The sequence below is a fragment of the Dipodomys spectabilis genome, unplaced genomic scaffold (genome assembly GCF_019054845.1).
Source record: "Dipodomys spectabilis isolate Male_0828 unplaced genomic scaffold, ASM1905484v1 ptg000098l, whole genome shotgun sequence".
NCBI lineage: Eukaryota > Metazoa > Chordata > Mammalia > Rodentia > Heteromyidae > Dipodomys > Dipodomys spectabilis.
Window position 1 is genome coordinate 16,324,070 of NW_024870775.1, and position 14,688 is coordinate 16,338,757.

The 14,688-nt window shown below is 44.5% G+C and overlaps 1 long non-coding RNA gene and 1 pseudogene across 1 annotated transcript; one reads left to right on the plus strand and one right to left on the minus strand.

Annotated features, from left to right (window-relative positions):
* The first annotated feature begins 225 nt into the window (after positions 1 to 225).
* LOC122113640 lies at positions 226 to 1,239 on the plus strand (annotated as a pseudogene).
* A 4,333-nt stretch (positions 1,240 to 5,572) lies between these two features.
* LOC122113642 lies at positions 5,573 to 13,203 on the minus strand. Its single transcript, XR_006148458.1, has 3 exons — positions 13,191 to 13,203; positions 12,681 to 12,688; positions 5,573 to 5,648 (listed from the first exon to the last, which is right to left on the minus strand). It is a non-coding gene; the product is annotated as an uncharacterized LOC122113642 (long non-coding RNA).
* Positions 13,204 to 14,688: the final 1,485 nt, after the last annotated feature.

Below are 14,688 nucleotides of genomic sequence, written 5' to 3' on the forward strand. Positions count from 1 at the left end.
TTCCCTGATTTCTCTTTCTGCTCATTGTTGGTAAACAGAAAAGCTACTGGTTTTTGTGGGTTAAGTTTGTGTCCTACTACTTTGCCACTTATTAATCAGCTCTAGAAGCTTGGAGGTGGAGTCTCTAGGGTCCTTAAGTATAGAATTATGTTATTTGACTTCCTTCATCAGGCGTCCTCGTGAAAGTGACATCATCTTTAAACCCTACATGGCAATCCCGGACACACCGTCGTGATGCCCAGGGAAGACAGGGAGACCTGGAAGTCCAACTACTTCCTTAAGATCATCCAACTTCTGGATGATTATCCAAAATGCTTCACTGTGGGAGCAGACAATGTGGGGTCCAAGCAAATGCAGCAGTTCCACATGTCCCTCCGAGGGAAGGCTGTGGTGCTGATGGACAAGAACACCATGATGCGCAAGGCCATCCGAGGGCACCTGGAAAACAACCCAGCTCTGGAGAAACTGCTGCCTCGTATCCGCGGGAATGTGGGCTTTGTGTTCACCAAGGAGGACCTTACTGAGATGAGAGACATGCTGCTGGTCAATCAAGTACCTGCTGCTGCCCGTGCTGGTGCCACTGCCCCATGTGAAGTCACTGTGCCAGCTCAAAACACTGGTCTGGGGCCCAAGAAGACTTCCTTCTTCCAGGCTCTGGGCATCACCACCAAGCTCTCCAGGGGCACCATTGAAATTCTGAGTGATGTGCAGCTGATAAAGACCGGAGACAAAGTGGGAGCCAGTGAAGCCACACTGCTGAACATGCTGAACATCTCTCCCTTCTCCTTTGGGCTGATCATCCAGCAGGTGTTTGACAATGGCAGCATCTACAACCCCGAAGTGCTTGACATCACTGAGGATGCTCTGCATTCTCGCTTCCTGGAGGGTGTGCGCAACGTAGCCAGTGTCTGTCTGCAGACCCCGTGCCTCATTCTATCATCAATGGGTACAAGCAGGTCCTGGCTTTGTCTGTGGAGACTGACTACACTTTCCCGCTTGCTGAAAAGGTCAAGGCCTTCTTGGCTGATCCATCTGCCTTTGTGGCTGCTGCTCCTGTGGCTGCTGCCACCACTGCTGCTTCTGCTGCTGCCACGGCTTCAGCCAAGGCTGAAGCCAAGAGTCGAAGGAATCAGATGAGGATATGGGATTCAGTCTTTTTGACTAATTTCCCAGAAGCAGTCAACTCAGATTTATTTGCAAAACAAAATAAAGGCTTACTACTTTCTCTTAAAAAAAAAATTGTTATCTGCAAATAAGGATAGCTTTATTTCTTTAGATCCCCTTTTATTTTTTCTCTCATCTTACTGCTCTGGCTAGGAATTTCATTATTATACTGAAGAGAAGAGTGGACATCCTTGTCTTGCTTCTGATTTTAGAGGAAATGGTTTCAGTTTTTCACCATTTAGTATGATGTTGGCTGTTTGTCTGTCATAGATAGCCTTGATTATGTTGAGGTATATTCCTTTTACTCCTAGCTTCTCCAGAGCTTTTATCATAAGTGGATGTTGCATTTTGTCAAAGGCTTTTTCACATCTATTAAGATGGTCATGTGACTCATATTACATTTATTGATTTATGTATATTGCAACTCTTTTCTTTATATATACATTACTAAATCTTACCTTAAAGATTACAGCCTGGCCACGTGCCAGTGGATCACAGGTATCATCTTAATTACTTTACACAATAGTCAGAGATAAGGAGGATCAAGGTTTAAGGCCAGCTCAGACGTGGGATCCAATTTCCACTAGTAGCTGGGCATGGTGATGTAAATCACACAATGTCAGAAAGTATCTATAAGAGGATTGTGATCCAGGCCAGCCTGGGAGGAAAAGCAATATTCTATTTCAAAAATAACAAGGATAGAAAGAGCTCAAGAAGTCAAGCAACTATATAGCAAAGCTCCAAGTTCATATACAGTATCAAGCTGGGTGCTGGTGGCTCACACTTGTAATCCTAGCTCTTCAGAAGGCTGAGATCTGAGAAGCAAGGTTCAAAGCCATCCTGAGTAAACAATTAGAGAGCTAATCTCCAAATAATCAGCAAAAAAGTGGAAGTGTGGCTCAAGTGGTCAAGTGTCAGCCTTGAGCAAAATAAAAAAGCCAAGCAAAAGCACAGGGCCCTGAGTTTAGTACCAACACAAAAAAAGCAAAACAAACAAAAAACTAAACAACAACAAAAGACAAAAACTATCACCAAAAAAAATTTTTAAGACAAAAAAGCATTTCTACACCGTTTCTTGGTCTTAAAAATCCAGGTAAAAGATGGGCACCAATAGCTCACCCCAGTAATCCTAGCTACTAAGGAGACTGAGATCTGAGGATCATGGTTCAAAGCCAGCCTGGGCAGGAAAATCCATGAGACTCTCATCTCCAATTAATCACCAGAAAACAGGAAGTGGCACTGTGGCTCAAGTGGTAGAGTGCTCACCTTGAGCTGAAGAACTCAGGGACAGAGTCCAGGCCCAGAGTTCAAGCCCCACAACTGACAACAAAACAAACAAAAAAATCCATGTAAAAAATCACATGGTAATAACAAAAATTATAACAATAAATTAAATCTGCAAATATCATAAGCAGAAACTTCACTTTACAACAGAAGGAAGGTTCCTATATGAAAACAACCCCATCTCTTTGCAGTAAGAGATCTTAAAGGGTTGGGGGAGGGGTGAGTCAATTACAAGGTTGGCTTTTATTCTCAAAACCACATCTCATAAATTTTCCATTTCCCAGTTGTCTCATTTTCAAGATATTTAAAGTGTTTTAGAAAAAGAAGAAAAATTCCAGTTGTACACCAAAACTGTATCTTAAGGCATGGGGAAGGGGGGTTCCTTAAATAAATTAACACACATTTAGTAGGTAAGAATAGAGTATATTTTAATCACTATGGTAGTTTCTCTTAATTTTCCCCAGACTTTGCGTTTCAACTCCAAGGGAAAAGTAAAAGACTAATAGATATCAATGAACATGCCACGTGCCCACAAGTTCTAACTGGAACATATAAAAGAAAAATTATAGTTTTCATTGTCAAACTGCCACTTTAAATACATATTTTTAGTTAAAAAAGAGAAATTACACACATTTTCCCTCTACCCTCACAAAACTGGTTTCATTTTTGCATGTTGATGTCTAACTTTTACTGCCTTGTTCCAGGAGTCTATTTGGGGATTTATAGTTTAATAGGCAGTTAAAATCATGGCCATATTCCTTAACTTGGCATACCTATGGGACAGTTTCCTGCTTTGGATTCTGAAGGATGTATTTATTACAACTTACACACACACACACACACACACACACGCGCGCGCGCGCGCGCGCGCACGTACGCACGTACGCACGCACGCACAATCAAAAATAACATTGCAGAACTAGGGACCAGTGGCTTGTGCCTGTAATCCTAGCTACTCAGGAGGCTGAAATTTGAGGATCATGGTCCAAAGCCAGCCCAGGTATTAAAGTCTGTGAGATTCTTATCTTTGATTAACCATAGGAGGAGGAGGAGGAGGAGGAAGAGGAAGGGGAAGAGGAAGAGGAAGGGGAAGAGGAAGAGGAAGGGGAAGAGGAAGAGGTGGTGGTGGAGGGAGGGAGGGAAGGAGGGAGGGAGAGAGGGAGGGAGGGAGGGAGGGAGGGAGGGAGGGAGGGAGGGAGGGAGGGAGGGAGGAAGGAAGGAAGGAAGGAAGGAAGGAAGGAAGGGAAGGGAGGGAGGGAGGGAGGGAGGGAGGGAGGGAGGGAGGAAGGAAAGAAAGAAAGAAAGAAAGAAAGAAAGAAAGAAAGAAAGAAAGAAAGAAAGAAAGAAAGAAAGAAAGAAAGAAAGAAAGAAAGAAAGAAAGAAAGAAAGAAAGAAAGAAAGAAAGAAAGAAAGAAAAGGAAGGAAGGAAAGAAAGAAGGAAAATAAGAAAGCCAAAAGTGGAGGTAGGTGCTCAAGTGGTAGAATACCAATTTCAAGCAGAAAAAACTAAGGGATAGCCCCTTGGCCCTGAGTTCGAACTCCAGAACGGACACAAAACAAAACCCAGCAAGACACAGCAAGACATCCAAACCACCAGGTTTGTTTGAGACTGGGTTATCCTAAAGGCTGAGAGGCCAGGCCAAGACCAGCACCAGCTCTGACCTGCAACCCTTAGGCTGCAGTCCTACAAGGCCATCTTTGTCCCGGATGTGGAGAAGTGAGCTACAGCAGTCCTCTGCTCCCAGCCCATCTGCAAAATCTCCGTGACTCTTAGACAAGCACAAGAGAGACACAGAAACACTAAGATCAAAACAAAGAGCCTTGCCCCTCAGGACTCTGCTTCTCATTCATTTATTTTATGATGCTGGAGGTGGAGCCCAGAGCCTCAGGCATGCTGGACAAGCCTTGTCCGTAAGCCACAGCTGTAGCCCTCTTTTGTGCCTCAAAACAGGGCAGGACAGAACCAAACTTCCACCTGCCACACAAACACCCCTATGCACCAGCAGGCTTCAGTTCTTTCCAGAAGGGAAGGACCACACTCCTGGTGACACGGACCCCAAAGCATAGCCAGCAGACTCCACTACAGCCTAAAAATGCTGTCTCTCCTGTCAGTCCCTTTAAAACAAGCAAAGCAGGCAATGTGTGTCTAAGCATTTAGCCCTCACAGACGTTAGGAATTCTGTGAAACCCAGCATTCATAAAAGCCAGGGCTGCCAGAATTAGTCTTAAAAACAAAGAACAAGAGAAGCATTTCTCAGTATACAGCAGATGAATGCTTCAGCAGAAACTTCAGTGAAGGTTGCTTTATAAACTCTAAAAGGAAACTGGACAAACTTCATTTTGTGAGTGGACAGCAAACCCTAATAACTAAAACCTGGGCAAAGAGGCAAAAGTGACATTACAATAAAGTACAGGGTGCACACACCGCACAAGGTGCAGGGCCCTCTGCTGCTGACCTGTTTCATGGTGGTCATTTGGATGTGGAATAAGAAGCCTTAGCAATTAAATCCCTCATAAGGACAGGAGACTCACCGCTCTGCAGGACAGGGTTACAGTTGTAGTGATCTTCTGTTTTGTGTTTTATTTTTGGGTGGTGCTAGGGTTAGAACTTCGAGGGCCGGGTTTGCTAGACAGATGCTCTACTGCTTCCTGACCCATGCTTTCACCTCTTTTTTGTTTTGTTGTTTTTGAGATGGGAATCTCAGTTTTCTTCAAGGGAAGCCTGGATCATGATTCTCCTATTTACGCTTCATGCTGTAGCCAGAAAGAGAGGTGCATGCCACCATATTTAGTTTTGTCTAGGGAGCTTTTTCTGCCTGGACTGGCCTAAAACTGGGATAACAGGCTGGGATAATTGGCTGAGATGGAGATCTACTGAACCTTTTCACTTGGGCTGGCCTCAAATCACAATCATCCAGATCTATCTCCCAGTAGGTATAATTATAGAAATGAGCCATTGGTGGCTGTCTATTGGTAGTTCTTAAATTCCTGGGTATGTGTAGTTGTCCTAGGAAGACAAGATGGCAGGCATGGGAGATGGGGTGAGTAATGTTGAATTTATTTTCCTTATCAAAACACTCTCCTCTTCTAAACCAGAGTACTGATGCTTGTACTCCTAGCTACTCAGGAGGCTGAGATTTGAGGACTACAGTTTGAGGCCAGCCTGTATAGGAAAATCTGTGTCTCTTCTCTCCAACAAACTCCCCCAAAAAATTGAAAATGGAGCTGTGGCTCAAGTGTTAGAGTGCTGGCCTTGAGCAAAAAAGCTAAGGGACAGCATTCAGGTCCTGAGTTCAAGCCGTAGGACCACCACACACATCCTCATCATTTCCTATGGTATTCACAACAGATTCCTGGTATCCGATGGTACCAGATCAATGTGTAGTGTGGGTGTGGGAGAGTATCAGTCTGGTGCAATGTGTATAATGTGTGTAGTGTATATGATCAGTATACTGGGTATGTGATGGTTTGTATACATGCACCGTGTGTGTGTGGTGTGTATGGTATGTGGTGTGAATGTGTATATGTGATGAGTATATTGTACATGCATGTGTCCTGTGTGGTATGTATGCAGAGAATGTCTGGGTATGTAGTGTATAAAGGTAGTGTGAGTGTGTAGTGTGTGTTGTGGATGTGTTTTGGTTAATGTGTGTTGATGTCTGTGAGCATGTTAGTTAAGTGTGTTTATCCTGTGAAAGGTGGCTTGTGTGGACCACTGCAAAAGCCAGGACCAGTTTTCTCAGAGGACGCCACAGACTACCTGGACATTATGATCTATTTAATGCAATTTCTCTTTCTCTTTTGGACACAATACTAAAAGTGTACTCTCCTTTATTCATAATTGTGTTTCTTTCAAATGGCTTTGGTGATTTGGCCACACCCACATCATGATGGCTGAGAGGCCCCATGGCACCTGCCAAGATGTGCCAGCCTGTCCTCAACATTTAAGACACCCACTGCCCACCAAAGTGCCCAGGATTTTCATGAACATTCCTGAATGGGTCCAGCCATCCTGAAGGTGAGGTGGCAGGCATGGGTAATAAATAATGGTACTTTCATGGTAGCATATAGAAATTAGAAAAGATATGTCTACTGTAAAACCCACTGGCTGCACTTGTGTAACCTCATTAAAATGACCCAACAGCCCAGGGTAACATGATCACATTCTTCCTCGTTTTTCTAGTTTTGTCCTTTTATGAATGAGGGGAGCCAGAGCTCCACAGCTCACTGAAAGCCCATGGATTCCACACAGCAGGCCCAGAACAAAAACACACTTCTGCATACCCTACACCCATCCACCACCTAAACTGCCTCTGGGAGTCACTTTCTCATGGGAAAAAAAAATCTTCATGGGTGACAATTTCCCTCCAGTTTTTATAACAACCTGCCCCTATTTTTCAGACCTGGCCTACACAAAAGGCTGGGTCGCAAAGGGGAACCTACTTGGGGCTGGGATGGGCCCAACAAGCAGTCAGCCTATTCCATAGACGTCACAGTCATTGCCCTATATTCTTTTTTGTGTGGGGGTGGGGGGGTGGGGGTGGGGGGGGAGTCAGCTGTGGGCCTGAACACTGGGCCTGGGTGCTGTCCCTCAGCTCTTCAGCTCAAGGCTAGCGCTCTATCACTTGAGCCACAGCACCACTTCCGGCTTTTTCTGCTTATGTGGTGCTAAGGAATTGAACCCAGGGCTTTATGCATGCAAGGCAAGCACTCTACCACTGAGCCACCTTCCCAGCCCCAATTGCCCTATATTCTTCTTGTTATTTTGTGCCATTATTGGGGCATGAACTCAAGGCCTAGATACTGTCTCTCTTAGCTTTTTCCACTCAAGACTGGTGCTCTCCACTTCTGGCTTTTTAGTGGTTAATTGAAGATAAGAATCTTACAGACTTTCTTGCTTGAGCTGGCTTTGAACCCAGATCCTCGTTTCTTAACCTCCTGAGTAGCTAGATTACAGGCATGAGCCACTGGCACCCAGCTCCTTTATACTCCTAACAGTTAGCATTTGCTACAAACAGGGAGTAAGAAAGGTAAACATGATAATAATCAAAATTATTAAAGAGGTTAATGACTAGGATGCTTCTACTATACCTCTATCCACTCATCTAGGTAAGTGCTCAGAAGCCTGGTGCTCCTGAACCCAAGCTGATATGCTCAGCTTAAGAGTCAATAGATTCTCCATTTTATTGTATTTCATGCAGTATTGATAAGCTGGAACAGCTCCTTAAATACAACATAGCAAATAATGTTCATCCACAGACAGAACAAAGCCTAAGCAGGCATTATCCCCTGGGTCTGATCACCCATCTCCAACCATTTGCCAATTTGCTGAAGGTTTCCAGCTCACAGATGCTCCCTCTAACCTGTCTATAAGACACAACAGAATGCAGACGAGTCTGCACAAATGACCTGGGATTTTATGGCTTAGTTAACATATTTAGTCCCTCCTTTCTAGGTCAAGAGAAAGATTTCCTGGAGCGCAAACAAAAACTTTTTAAAACTTACAGTGATCCTTTTAAAAAAAAATAAAAATAAACTACATATTTCTTCAGGGCCACATCCACACTTTAAAAGCTCTTCCATGAAGCAAATGTTAATAAAATGTGTAGGCCTCCAAATGTCACTTCAGCCAAATTCCCACATGACAGACTAACTGACAAAGCTGAGGTCCTAGCCACAGACTGGCACAGGCCTGAAGCTAGTCCAGAGATTAATTGGGGTGGGATGGGGAAAGTGCTTCAGTGGCAGAGGCCTTGCCTAATAGGTACAAGGCCCTGGGTTTGATCCCTAGCACTGCAAAAATTCAATTTTAAAAAGCATTGTTTTATTTTTTTTAAAAAGCTTTCAAAAATATATTATTGTAAAATGAATCCCACTCTTTAGTGCTTTACTCAAAGTGATGACAATAAAATCTAAATAGCAGGTGAGTTACAAAATGCCAGGTTATGGATAAGCCTGCAAATGTCTATTTCCATGAAGGGCTAGTGCTCAGAGACATTGTCAAGGGCTCCTAGACAGTCTCCCTCTCCTCTGGCACTCATGAGGCTCATAAATGCAATCCTGACCATGGTCCCTGGGCACTCCTGCACTGTTCTGAATGCTCTCAGATAGTGGTCAGCCCACTCTTTTGGACATCAGCCTCATGGGCTCCTTTATCCCCACAGGATTTCCTCTTCTGTTTATGGTGCTTCACATGCTTGTGCATTTCCTGCACATTCTGTGTGTGGCCCTAATAGCCACCCTGAGAAGCATCTGAGTTTACATTTTCCAAAGGGAAAACCTTCCAAACATCTTCCAAAACAGAGACCTTTCCCAGACAGTGAGGGTCAGGGAGGACGTAGACCTCTGATGGACCGCCCCTCTGGCCCTGCCACCTGCTCTGGGACTCAGAGCCAAGTTGCTGCTACAGAGGCCTCTGGCTGCAATGTCTGTATGCATAAAAGAAGAAAGATAGAGAAAAGATAAAGACAAGAAGTAGCAAGAGCAAGGCTTTTCAAAAGCCATGGACACAGTGGTCTCTTTTTATCCATAAGGGATACCTTCCAAGGCCCCTGAAATGCCCGAACCAGCAGATAGTTACTGGACTCCATGTGGACTATGTCTTCCTGTACACAAATACATAGGATCAGATTTCATTTATATTAGGTATAGTATGAGATAAATAGTAATTAGTAATAAAATAGAACAGATAAATAGTAAATAGATAAACAGATAGATAAATAGTAACCAGTAATAGAACAATTAGAACAAGACTGTGTAAAAACAGTTACTTAACACTTATAAATTATTTACCCTTGTAATTTTCCATTTAATATTTTTAGACTGTGGTTGACTAGAACAACTGAAACCACACACACACACACAAAAAAAAAAAAACCTGCAGACAGGGAGAACAGCAGTAGTAGGAATTACCAAAACATATTCATATTCTCATTTCTCTGTCTCTGTCTCTGTCTCTCTCTCTCTGTCTCTCTCTCTCTCTCTCTCTCTCACACACACACACACACACACACACACAACACACACACACAACACACACACACACACACACACACAGAGTCTTCCACCCTCCCTCTCCCAATTTTTTTGTTTGAACTCAGGTATTTGAACTTCCTACTGAGCAGGCACTTTATGGCTTTAGCCACATATCCAGACTACTTTTTTCCTTTAGAATCTCAAGGTTATGCCCCAGGCCAGCCTCAGACCTTGATCCTCCTGCCTGTACCTCCCACAGAGCTGAGATCACAGATATAAATCAACAGGCTCATCTTTAATAAGATGGGAATCTCACTGACTGGATGCCTAAGCTGACCACAAATCACAAAATTATCCCCCAAGTTCTGCCTCTCAAATAACTGGGATTACAGGTATGAGCCTCCATGTCCAGTCATAAACATAATTCTTGGTCCCCCAAGTACATGATTATCTATTTTTAATACTGCTGTAAATTAGATTACAATGAGTGTACTTAATAAAAAAGCTAGTGCATACATGCCAGTCTCTGCATGTATATTATCTCCTTTAATCCCCCAAATGACAGCATTACTACACTGTAAACAGTTGAGAAAACTAAAGCAAGCCAGCAGCCCAGACATAGTCACTGCACAGTAGCCCCTAGTGTAGTGACACCTCACATTGTACACCAGCTTCTCAGGCCAGAGAGAGGCAGATCTGACTCCACCTGGGCTGGCCTACTCTACCCACTGGCATGTCAGGGGCAGAACAGAGATCAAGTCCCACCTCTAACTACCTACAACTTCTTTGAAACCCCCAAATGGACAGCTTTCCAGTCTGTCAATCCAAAGCACTAATTATCTTTTTGTTGTGGTTGCTATTCTGGTATTGGAGCTTAAACTGAGGGCCTCATTCTCTCCTTTGGCTTTTTGTTCAAGGTTGATGCTCTACCAATTGAGCCACAGCTCCACTTCTGGTTTTTTGCTGATTAATTGGAGATAAGACTCTCATGGACTTCCTAGTCTGGCTTTGAACCACAATCCTCAGACCTCAGCCTTCTAAGTAGCTAGTATTAAATTAAGCACTCGTTATCTTAATTCAGCTGGGTAAGGATTTGAACCATGGCCCATGGTAATGGAATGAACAATGTTCCACGGTAACCAAAGAGACAAGACCTCAGCAGCTGGAGGGAAGCCAGGGAGACATGGCAGGATTTCTGCCATCTAAAGCCTCTTTCAGACATAAGTCTTGGGTGCACCATCCAGACAGAAAAGCCAAAAATGTCACCTCATTCTCTCTACAGTAGGCAACTCCCTGAGAGAAAGCATGGGACACCCCCAATGATAGGTACCTGAATGCCCCTATTCATGATGCCTCTCAGATTAGCAGGGGGTGGGTTTGACATTTCTATTTATGCCCACATTCATGTGCTGGGAGGATCTGAATTTATTTATTTATTTATTTGTTGGCCATGGGGTCTGAACTCTGGGCCTGGGCCTCAGCTCTTCAGCTCAAGGCTAGTGCTCTACCACTTGAGCCACAGCGCCACTTCCAGCTTTTTCTGCTTATGTGGTGCTGAGGAATCGAACCCAGGGCCTCAAGCCTGCAAGGTAAGCACTCTACCACTGAGCCACCTTCCCAGCCCATGGATGTGAACTTTAAAAGAACTCATCATAGGAAATGGAAATGCATGCAAAGCAGAGGGGAATGAATGGAACAACCATGGTACACAGATACCCCAGAAGGCTATGCAAGCCTGCAAAGGAAAACCTCATGGTTGACACAGCACCTAGAGGGTATCCAGGAACCTTGCACAACTCCTAAGCAGTAGTTTCCAAGTTCACACAGGTCCAGTTCACAAAGGCCAAGGTTAATGAGGATTGGACAAGTATCAATGCCCCCTTCTGGAACAGGCCAGGTGTACCAGCTTGAAAATGTGTCAAAATAGTTGACTTTTTCTGTACTTACTTCCTGAGAAATGCTTTTCTGCTCCTCCTAATATATCTCTGTGTCTAGATTAGAGGCTGGGCAAGGGTGGGACCAGTGATTACTGATCTCAATCTTATTTCATTGGGAGAAAATAGATATCCGCTAAAAAGCTGTGACCCCCCCCCCCCCCATTACTTCCCACCAGCTTGCTCACACTGGAAATGATGTCTTAAGCCAGCACTAGTGGCTCAAACCCATAATCCTAGCTACTAAGGAGGCTGAGATCTGAGGACTGGGGTTTGAAGCTAGCCAAGGCAGGAAAGTCCAATTAACCACAAAAAAGCCATAAGTGAAGATATGGCTGAAATGGCAGAGCAACCAGCCTTGAGTAAAATAGTCAACTGAGCGTATGAGGCCCTGAGTTCAAGCCCTAGTACCAGCATACGTGCACACACATACACACAAAGACAACAACTGAGTAGCCTGTGGAGCAAGTTGCTGGCAGAAAGTAGGCACCAGAAACATAATTTGCAGGCCCCAAACTGGCTACTACCCCTGAGTGCCCAGCCCTAGATTTCTTTCTCATTAAAAAGGTCAATCTTCCAAAATGTATCCAAATAGACTTTGTCAGTTAGAGGTACTTTTCAGTTCTGTTTTTTTAAAATCTCAATTCCAAGCCAACCAACCCAGTGATATATCCAGCTGCTTCTAGGCCAGGCCGCCAGGTCGGGCTGTCTGCACATCTCCCCTCTGATCGCCACTTCCCTGCAGACCAGGCCTTTCAACAGCCACTCTCTGGCACTGAAGGCCTTCCAGAAACTCCCCCTCTTAAGCCCTTTTTCATTCCTGGAGCAGGCGGCTGTAACAGCTCCACACGTTTCAGCAAGCTGCCAAGCCAACAGCATAAATCAGAGTATGTTTTAGTGTTTCAGGCCAAAGGAAATGGTTCTCCAGTTAGGTTCCCTACCGTTTCTTAAAGTGATTATTTTGATTTAAACCATTGCCTGGTGGCAAGACTGCTGGCTACTAGCTTTAGTTCGTTTGTCCTGGAAGCTGGGAGTACAAAGAAACTCTGTTTGCTGGCTCCCAGGGGCTCCTCCAGGCAGCACTGAGGTGGGCTGTGAGAGCCTGCCCCCTCCACAGACCAGAGCTTGTTCCTTGCCCCAGAGAAGCTGCCAGCCCCAAAGACATCGCCTGCTTCCTGCCAAATGCTGTCATATAAGCTGCTGTGCTTGAAATGGTCAAACTATCTGCAGAATATCAGGATCTCTCCACATCTAGAAAAAACACACGTTTGGAAGGAACATAACTCAGTCCATAACAAGATGCATTTTTAAGGTAGACAGGACCATCTCAGCTGCCATGGAAAACCCCAGGCCCTACTGCCTCATTTCTATCCACTCCCTGGGCCATATTGATTTCTGCTACCAGAACCTATGCAGTTGAGAAGATTGGAAAGAAACCTAGAAGAACTCAGGTGAATTCATTGAGCATTAGGGAAGTGTTTTCTAATTATTTTACACCATCTTCAGTATATACAAAATAGAGGAGGCCTGCCCTGGGTCTTTGAATGTTCCTGTAGCACAGGGAGGGAGAAGGGGAAAGGGAAGGAGAAAGATGGAAGGGGGAAGGAGAAAAATGGAAGGGAGAAGGAGAAAGATGAAAGGGGGAGAAGGAGAAAGATGAAAGGGGGAAGAGGAAAGGAATGGGGGAAGGGGAAGGGGAAGGGGAAGGATGCCCATGTGTCCTTATTTAAAGCAACCATTCCATGGTCTGCAAAATTTTGCTAATATAGCTGGGCACCATTGGCAAGAGCTGAGATCTGAGGATAAAGATTCGAAACCAGCCCGTTAACCAACAAAAAGCCAGAAGGAGAGCTGTGCCTCAAGTGGAAGCACACTAGTTTTGAGCAAAAGTCTTAAGGACAATATCCAGATCCAAGTTCAAACCCCAGTACTGGCATGTTAAAAAAAAAAAAAAACTGCTACATAAGCAAAAAGTACTCACAACACAGTCCAAAATAACAAATAGAAGCAAAAATAGGGACCTTTGAGCCATCTGCTCAGGACAGTATCTTAAGACTTTGCTCTTCCTCCAGGCCTGGAAGGTATCCTCCCCACCTTAAGATGCTAAAGGCAGACTACAGATGTTGTCTCAAGAAGTATCCTTCACCCACTGACACAAGAACCCAGGTGGAACTCCTTCCAGCATTGCTCCCACCCCCACCAGGCTGGGATAGCAAAGGTCATTGAGGGGGAGGGGAGCGGAGCGCCTTTCTCAGTGTGCATCATTTAAAGCTGCTGTAAGCAGCCAGTGTACAAGCCTATACCTTCTCCTAAATCCCAGATTCCTCTCTGAACTGATTGGTGAGATACTTGACCCAGCAAACCATCACTATGAAATGCTTCCTTAGAACTAGACTAACACAGAAACCAAGCTAGGCAGTCCAGGGGCTCCCCAAAAGGTATGCTTTGTGCACAGAGCCCCCATTCTCATATCATCTGGCTCATTATAGGTTTAAATCAACTCTACTAGGGTTTAATTTGTACATAATAGTGTACCAACCTTAAGGGACCATTATCATAAATTCTGACCCATGCATACTCCAAAGTAACCATAATCACAATCCCCTGAGAAGCACTGAGTAGAAGAAGAAATCACAAAGACTGTTATGCTCAGGGCGGTGGAGGGGAATCCCGGTGCGGGGGAGCGGCCTGAGGTATAGGCAGCTATCAGAAATGGAACACTGCCCTCCGAGAATACCACTTGGAAGGAAGGATTATGACAGCCCACCAGTATAGTGTGAAGATGGGGCCCAGTTGGGGCCTTCCGTTCTCCACCTGGATGACCTTGAGAATTTAAGTCTAGTGGTTGCATCTTAAAAGTTAAGAGCCTCTTGAGTAGCCAAAGAGCTCAGGGATAGTACCCAGGCCCTAAGTTCAAGCCCATGAACAAAAAAATTAAGAGCCATATGCTCTGGGCTGTAGCTCAGTAGTAGAGGAATGCCTAGCATCTGTGAAGCCCTGGATCTGACTCCCAGTACTAGGGGATAGGGAGGGAGAGAGACAAAAAACACATAAAGATGTTGTATAGTAGATTTTAGGTTAGCTAATGTCTAAAATTGTCCACCCTCTACCAATATGTTAAGTCCAGTCCTGAAAGCAGAACTACGCAGAGGTAATAATATAGGTTAAGTGAGACAATGAGATGGAGTTTTAATCCCCAGAGAGCTGGAGGCTTCATGGAAAAGGAAGAAAGACAGGAATCCCTCTACTACATGAGGATACATTAAGAAAGCAACAATCTTCAAAAACCAGGAGAGTCCCCAAAAGGAAATAAATCTGCCCAAACCTTGAG